The following is a 7660-nucleotide window of genomic DNA, read 5'->3' as shown; positions in this document are numbered from 1 at the left end:
ACCAAGCCCCAGGGCTGTTTCAGTTTCCACAGCTAAAATTGAGGTCTACAAACCTGGCTGTGGAGGTACAGATGGGTGTTTCTCCTGCCAGGTCCCTGGATTAGCTGGACTGCTCCCTGACTGTGGCTAGAGAGGATGGCGCCAAGTATAGAGCCATTTCAAGATCTCCTGAGATGCAGATGTGTCTCCTATAGGGTCCCTGTGCCAGCAGGGCTGCTCATGGACTGTGGCTGGAAGGAGCTGGAGCCAAGTATAGGGCCTTTTCAGGATCTCTGGTGATGGAAATGAAGTGTCTCCTACTGGGAACCTGGACCCTCAGGACTGTTGGCAGACTGTAGCTGCTGAGGGCCCTTTCAGGATCTCCAGGGTCAGAGATGGGAATGTCTCCTGCAAAGTCCCTGTGCCAACAAGACTTCATGGACTGTGGCTGTGATGGGCTGGAGCCCAGTTATAAGAGTCTTTCAGAATCTACAATCTGACTGAGCTCAGATTGCTTTGGCGCGCTTACCTCCAGGGACTCCTGAACCCTAGCTGAAAAGGAATAGAACTTGTTCACACACCAATTCAGGGTCTACAGCTGGGACTGAGGTCTATTACCCAATGCATAGGTGCACGTTCATCCTTCCAGGTTCCTTAGTGTGTGGTACTGGTGACAGAACCAAAGTCAAATGGGACTGTAGCTGAGTTCTTGGGGTACAGAGCCATTTCTTGGTCTGTAGCCAGAACCATGGTTGGTGGGTCAGTTGCCTGTGTATGAACAAACCTTATCAAAATGGCTCCTCAGTCTTGGACGCCACTGGGGTTTCACTGGATCACAAAGACCCCACAAAGTCACTTTTGTTCATGGGTGGATGCCAAATTATTGCTGAAGGGGGCATATAAGTGAGGGACATCTTATTTGGCCCTTGTTGGTGTCACTCCCTAGATTCAATTTCTTTAATACTTATAGGAATATTCATATTATGCTTCATCTCATGAGTTTTGGTAAGAGGGTTTTTGTTTTTGTTTTGTTTTTGTTTTTTTTGAAGAATTGGCCCATTTTATGTAAGTTATTGAATTTATGGGTGGAGAGTGGTTCATAGTATTTACATATCCTTTTAATGTTTGCAAGGTCCCCTTTCTCATTTCCAAGTGGTTTGAGAGTTTTCTATTATATTTGTTACTAATTTCTAGTTTGATTCCACTGTGGTTGGAGAAGAAACTCTGTATGATTTCAAGTATTTAAAAATTTTTGAGGTTTATCATATAGCCGAGGATATGGTTGATTTTGTTATAGATTCTGTTGGTACTTGAAAAGTACATGTATTCTGCTGTGGTTGAGTGGAGTGTTCTATGTCAGTTGGATCCTGTTGACTGCTATTTATTCTAAATCTTTGATAACTTTCTGTCTAGTCATTATTTCAAGTACTCAAAGAGGGGGATTAAAGCCCCCAAGTATAATTTTGGATTTGTCTATTTCTCATTTCAGTTGTTAGGTTTTACTTCATGTATGTTGAAGCTCTATTATTTGGTGCATACATATTTAGGTTTGGTATCGTCTTTCTGGTTTTTCTTTTATCAGTATGTAGTGTATCTCTCTGTCTCTGGTAAATCTCTTTGCTCTGAAGTCTACTTTATTCTGGTATATCTTTTTCCATCCATTTACTTTTGTTTTGAGGTGAAATTCACAATTAACATAATATTAGCCATTTTAAAAAGTACAATTTGGTGGCATTTAATGCATTCACAATGTTATGAAACCATCTTAGTTTCAAATTTTTCATCACCTCAGAAGAGTACCCCATACCCACTAAGTAATCACTATCCATTCCCCCTCTCCCATTCCCAGGTAGACACTAATCTGCTTTCTATGGATTTGCTTATTTTGGATATTTCATATAAAAGGAATCATACAATATGTGACCTTTTCTTTTGGTTTCTTTCACTTAGCAAAATGTTTTTGAAATTCATTTAAGTTGTAGCACGTATCAGTACAGTACTTCACTCCATTTTGTGGCTGAATAATATTCCATTGTATGTATCTACTATACCTTGTTTATCCATTCATCTGTTGATGGACATCTGGGCTCTTTCCACCTTTTGGCTACTGTGTATAGTGCTCCTATGAATATTCATGAACAAGTATTTTTTGAGTACTTGTTTCCATTCTTTTGGGTATGTACCTAGGAGTGGATTTGCTGGGTAATATGGTTATATGTTTCATTTTTGAGGAATTACCAAACTGTTTTCCATAGTAGCCACACCATTTTACATTGTGCCACCAACGATGTATGAAGGTTCCCAATTTTCCACATCCTTGTCAACACTTGTTATTCTCATCTTTTGTTTATTACAGCTATCCTAATAAGTGTGAAGCTGTATCTCACTGTGGTTTTGATTTGCCTTTCCTTAATGACCAATGATGATGAATGTTTTTTAAATGCTTTTTGGCCATTGGTATATATTCTTTGGAGAAGTGTCTTCCCAAGACCTTTGCCCATTTTAAAATTGTGGGGTTTTTTTCATTGTTGTTGTTCTGAGCTGTAAGAATTCTTTGTATACTCTGGATACTAAAGCCTTATCAGATATATGATTTCCAGATATTTTCTACCACTCTGTAGGTTGTCCTTTCACTTTCTTAATATCCTCTAATGCACAAAGTTTTTAATTTTTATGAAGTCCAATTTATCTTTTTTTTTTTTTGCTCATATGTTTGGTGTCAAATCCAAGAATCTACTGCCAAATAGAAGGTCAAGAAGATTTATTCCTGTTTTCTTCTAATAATTCTACAACTTAGGTCGTATATTTAAGTTGTTGATCCATTTTGAATTAGTTTTTGTATGTAGACTAAGGTAGGGGTTCAACTTCATTTTTTTGCATTAGGTTATCCATTTGTCCCATCATGTGTGTAACATACTGTTCTTTCCCCATTAAATGGTCTTGGCACATTTATCAAAATTCTATTGGCCATGGAAGTTTAGGTTTATTAATGGGGCTCTCAATCCTATTCTGTTTGCCTATATGTTTATGTTTATGCCAGTACCACACTCTTGATTACTGTACCTTTGTAATTAGTTTTGATATCAGGAAGCGGGAGTCCTACAACTTTGCTTTTCTTTTCCAGTATTGTTTTGGCTACTTCAGGCCCCTTTCAAGTCCATAAATATGGGGACTAGCTTTTCTATTTTAGTCAAAAAGGCCATCAGAATTTTGATAGGAATTGAAGTGAATATGTAGATCTCTTTGGGTAGTACTGACATCTTACCAATTGTAAGTCTTCCAATCCATGGACATAGCATATGTTTACATTTATTGAGCTCTTCTCAAATTATATAGTTTTATAGGTTTTTTTCTTTTCAATTTTATAGTTTTCAGTGTAGAAGTCTTTTCACATCTTTCATTAAATTTATTCTTAGGTATTTTATTCTTTTTGATTCTGTTGTAAATGGGATGGTTTTCTCAATTTCCTTTTCTGATGGTTCATTGGTGGCGTATGCAAATACAACTTTTTTTTTTTTTAAGTATAGTTGGTTTACAATGTTGTGTTAGTTTCTGGTATACAGCAAAGTGGTTCAGTTATAGATATATGTAAAATACAACTGATTTTTGTGTGTTAACCTTGTATTCTGTAGCTTTGCTGAACTTGTTTATTAGGCTTAGTAGTTTCTTTGTGGATTCACCTGGATTTTCTGTGTATAGAATGATGTCTGCAAACAGAGAGAGTTTTACTTCTTCCTTTCCAATTTAGATGCCTTTTATTTCTCTTTTGTACCTAATTGTTTCTGACTATGGCTTCCAGCACTATGTTGAATAGGACACTCTATTCACAAAATAAGAGTATCAAGATGAAAACAAAGAATTGAGAAAAGTAAATACTACCAAAAAAGACAAGTGCAACAATACTGAGAGCAGACTAATTAGAAGCACTGAATGGGTTTTAAAAGGGAAAAATTCATCAAGAAGAAATGTTATTAATTTCTACAGGTCTAAATAAAACAGCTTTGAAATATGTTAAGCAAAATTTGATTGAAATACATGAAGAAATGCTTCCTAACATGATCATAAATTTATTTATTATATCACTTACAGAAATGGAAATACTATGTTTTTAAAAATAATTAAGGCTTATTTCTTCTGCTGGGGTGAACACAATGGCATTTGTTCTATTAATAATATTTATAACTACATTTATATCACAGATTTAATTTTACATGTGTTAAACATATAATATAAATTAATAAATAAAAATACAGATTAATATAAAACAACAGAATAAAATAACTATATAGAAAAATATCAAATTTTATAACCGTTTGTGTTAACTTTGGCATATTATTAAAATAGATATACACACACTCACACATTAAATACTTGCTTTACGATACAGAGCTTGATCACATTCAAAACTGAACTTGATGAATTAAAATGGAAGAAATCACAAAATACATTGATTACAATGCTACAAAATAAAAAGCTAAATACTAGGATATTGTAAAAATGAATGTCCATCTAGCCATTTGTAAGCACTCTTTGAAACAGTAATTCTTGTCTAAAAGAGAAAATAAAAATGAAAATTATATGAATTCATAATTAATTGAAATTCATTTTTAATGAATTTCATAATTAAATGAAATTATGCCACTTAGAAATGAATTGACTTTCAGAACAGTAAAAAGGAAGATAAATAAACCAAATTATGATTAAATAAGCTTGAAAAATCAATACAATAAAAAGAAATTAGCTTGAGATTAGTAAATAGTAACAGAAATTAACCAAATATAAAATAAAAAAGACACACTGAAGAAATGATTAAAAGCATAAAGCTGCTTCTTTGATTTAAAAAATAGAAAAAAAAATTGGTAAGTATAGTCAGAAAGAGACATAGCCAAAAGCATGAAGGAGATTAAGTAATTATATCATTTAGTTCTAGAAGTGAATATGCCCCAAGTTTGTGTTCTGTCTACATAGAGCAGCATACCTCAGACTGTAGGTTTATATCTGTCAGTAGATGTTAAGTATTTTCTTTGCATTTGTTTCTTCTATGCCTAGTTTAAACTATATAAAGCATAGATGTTAATAGTATGTTAGGTATTATAACATGCAACTTTTTTTCTGATGTGTGTGTGTGTGTGTAGTATTTTCAGTGTGGGTTACAGACCATAAACATCTAGAAACAACACACATAAAGGGGAAAAGTAAAGTGTTTCACTTTCACTTGGGTGTGAACATTTTCCACCATAAAAAAAAAAGTGAGAAGAGTGGCATTGTTTTATATTTTTGCACATCTCTTTAATGTCCAGTTTAATAGAATATAGCTGGTATATTTTACGTGCTCCTGCACTTAACCTGTTGACATAAATAAAATCTGGCCTGACATAGAGTTAGACAATGGAGGAGTGTTTTAATAGCCTTTTCAGGTAATTGTCAACATTATCCTTTGACACTACACCAAAAATCAACAAGTGGTAATTTCTTAAAAGTTACTTATAATGTGGAATCTGGCTTTTATCTCTTAAAATCCATTTGTCTGTCTTATACTTTAATATACCCACAGATGATTTTGCAGCATTATGTACTAATTATTTGGAAAATATTGGTTCAATGAATTAGGCAGATCTTCCATCAACATATTTCATTATATGGTATTATAAAATCACATTCATTAAAATCATCCCCAATCTCATCACAAAGGAGTGAGTATTGGGAAACAGTCAAGTTCATGGTGGCAGATAACTTGTTTTTCAATATTCTAATTTTTTGCTTGAAAGTCAAATTAACAAAATTACTGTCAGTTTTCTTTACTGTTTTAAAAAATCACTTCATTTTTTTACAAATGTCTACCAAATATCCAAGTCTGAGTCACCTTATTCAAAATTTGTCAGCTAATCTTTCAAATAAAATTGGTGTCCATAAAAAGGTAGCTGGTTCAGCTCACAAATCAATCATTGAAGTGCACTTCCTTGAAACAACTTCATACTTCAGCATGAAGGACTTTATGTGTATTTCTCTTTTCATCACGTAAAGTTTTTAGAAGATGTGTACATATCAATTTTAGTATTGTGGTTGTGATATTATAGTATCATTTTGTAAGACATTACCATTGGAGTAAAGTGAGTAAAGAGTACATGGGATCTCCCTATATAATTTCCTGCAACTGTGTGTGAATCTACAGTTATCTCAAAATTAACAGTATAATTTTAAAATGTTGTACCCAAAGGTCAAGATTTAACAAAATTAATTTTTACTTTTTTATGAAGAACATTCTTAAGTGGAACTTGCATTTTTTTTTAACCACAGTAGGGGGTGGTAAAAAATACAATAATACTAGTAGTACAGTTTGGTGACACTGCCTTGATTCATGCTAGAAGCCCAGCAGTTTTATCCACGATTGTTTTTGCACCATCAATGCAAATTTCAGCACAACAGAAAAAAGCAAGTAATGTTTTAGTGTTATAATGAAATTTGTTTTGACCATGCAGATCACTTGAAAGGGCCCCCAAACATCCTCTGACCATACTTAGGGAACCACTGATCCATAATAATAAATTAGAATTAGAATTAGAATTAAATGAAACAATTACATTAAAATTTACTGCTACCCCTTTTAAAATGGAACATTTCAATGGTGACCATAACAGGCTTAACGGATTTGAAGCAATATTCATTGTTTCATACTGTTCATCATCTTTTCTTCAAAATTTTCTGCAGTATAGGCTACTACTTACCATAGGATTGGTAGGATGGGCAGTGGTTGCTCTGTGGCACATTTTCTGTCTGTTTTAAACATCTAGAGCTGTCACCTCAGGTTATGAAATATGGGGCACTAGTGCATGGATAGTCCAGACACAGATTGAAAGACAAAACAAAAAAAACCCTCCAAGACTGAGGATTCACATATCTGAATACCACGTGGTGTTTGCCTCCTAATCAGTTTCCAAATTGGCACACAGATTTTAATGCTAGGCCCAGGCAGACAACCCAGGTTACCTGTCCTAATTCTGTCTCTTCTGAGAGGTTCAAAGCAGAAGGCCTGATGTGGGTTTAAGAATCAGTAGAGGTGGGCTTGGGCAGGGTCAAAGGATGGGACTTCTTTCTACCTGTTTATCAGAACATTTCCAGATCTTTCTGTTTGGTTGCTGCTCCATAGAAATGTTTCCCAGAGATTGTATCTCTTTGAATCTATTTAAATCTTCATATACCAGCAGTGCTCTATTTTTTCCTGTTGAGAGTTTTAAACAATTTAAGGCAAAATCTTTTATTTTTATGAAGCAATTACACTGAAAACTGAAATATTCCTTCCGAAAGCTAAACAACTGGTGAAAGGTACATGTTTAATTTTGGAATCTTTATTTTTGTGACATGATTTTATGGAAAAGAGTAATTAAGTTCTAAGACTTAAAGAGATTAAAAGTCAAAAGGTATTTTTCTGTTGAGAAAATGTAAGAGCATGAGGCCAGGATTTACCATGGGGAGGGCTAAGAAGGGCAGGCCATGCCAGCTGCTCCATTTAAGATAGTATTTCATAATTTTTCACCAGGTTCTGCTCACTCCACTCAGATTTTGAACAAAAATTATGACTCTTACACCTCATATTATTTGAGATAATGATTCCCTAACTCTAACTCCTTTGGATATCGAGACTTTGGGACCTATGTTTATTTTTTCCCTAAACTGAAAGCCA

This window comes from Eubalaena glacialis, chromosome 18 (genome assembly GCF_028564815.1).
Source record: "Eubalaena glacialis isolate mEubGla1 chromosome 18, mEubGla1.1.hap2.+ XY, whole genome shotgun sequence".
Taxonomy (NCBI): domain Eukaryota; kingdom Metazoa; phylum Chordata; class Mammalia; order Artiodactyla; family Balaenidae; genus Eubalaena; species Eubalaena glacialis.
Note: the sequence above shows the minus strand (reverse complement) of the source record.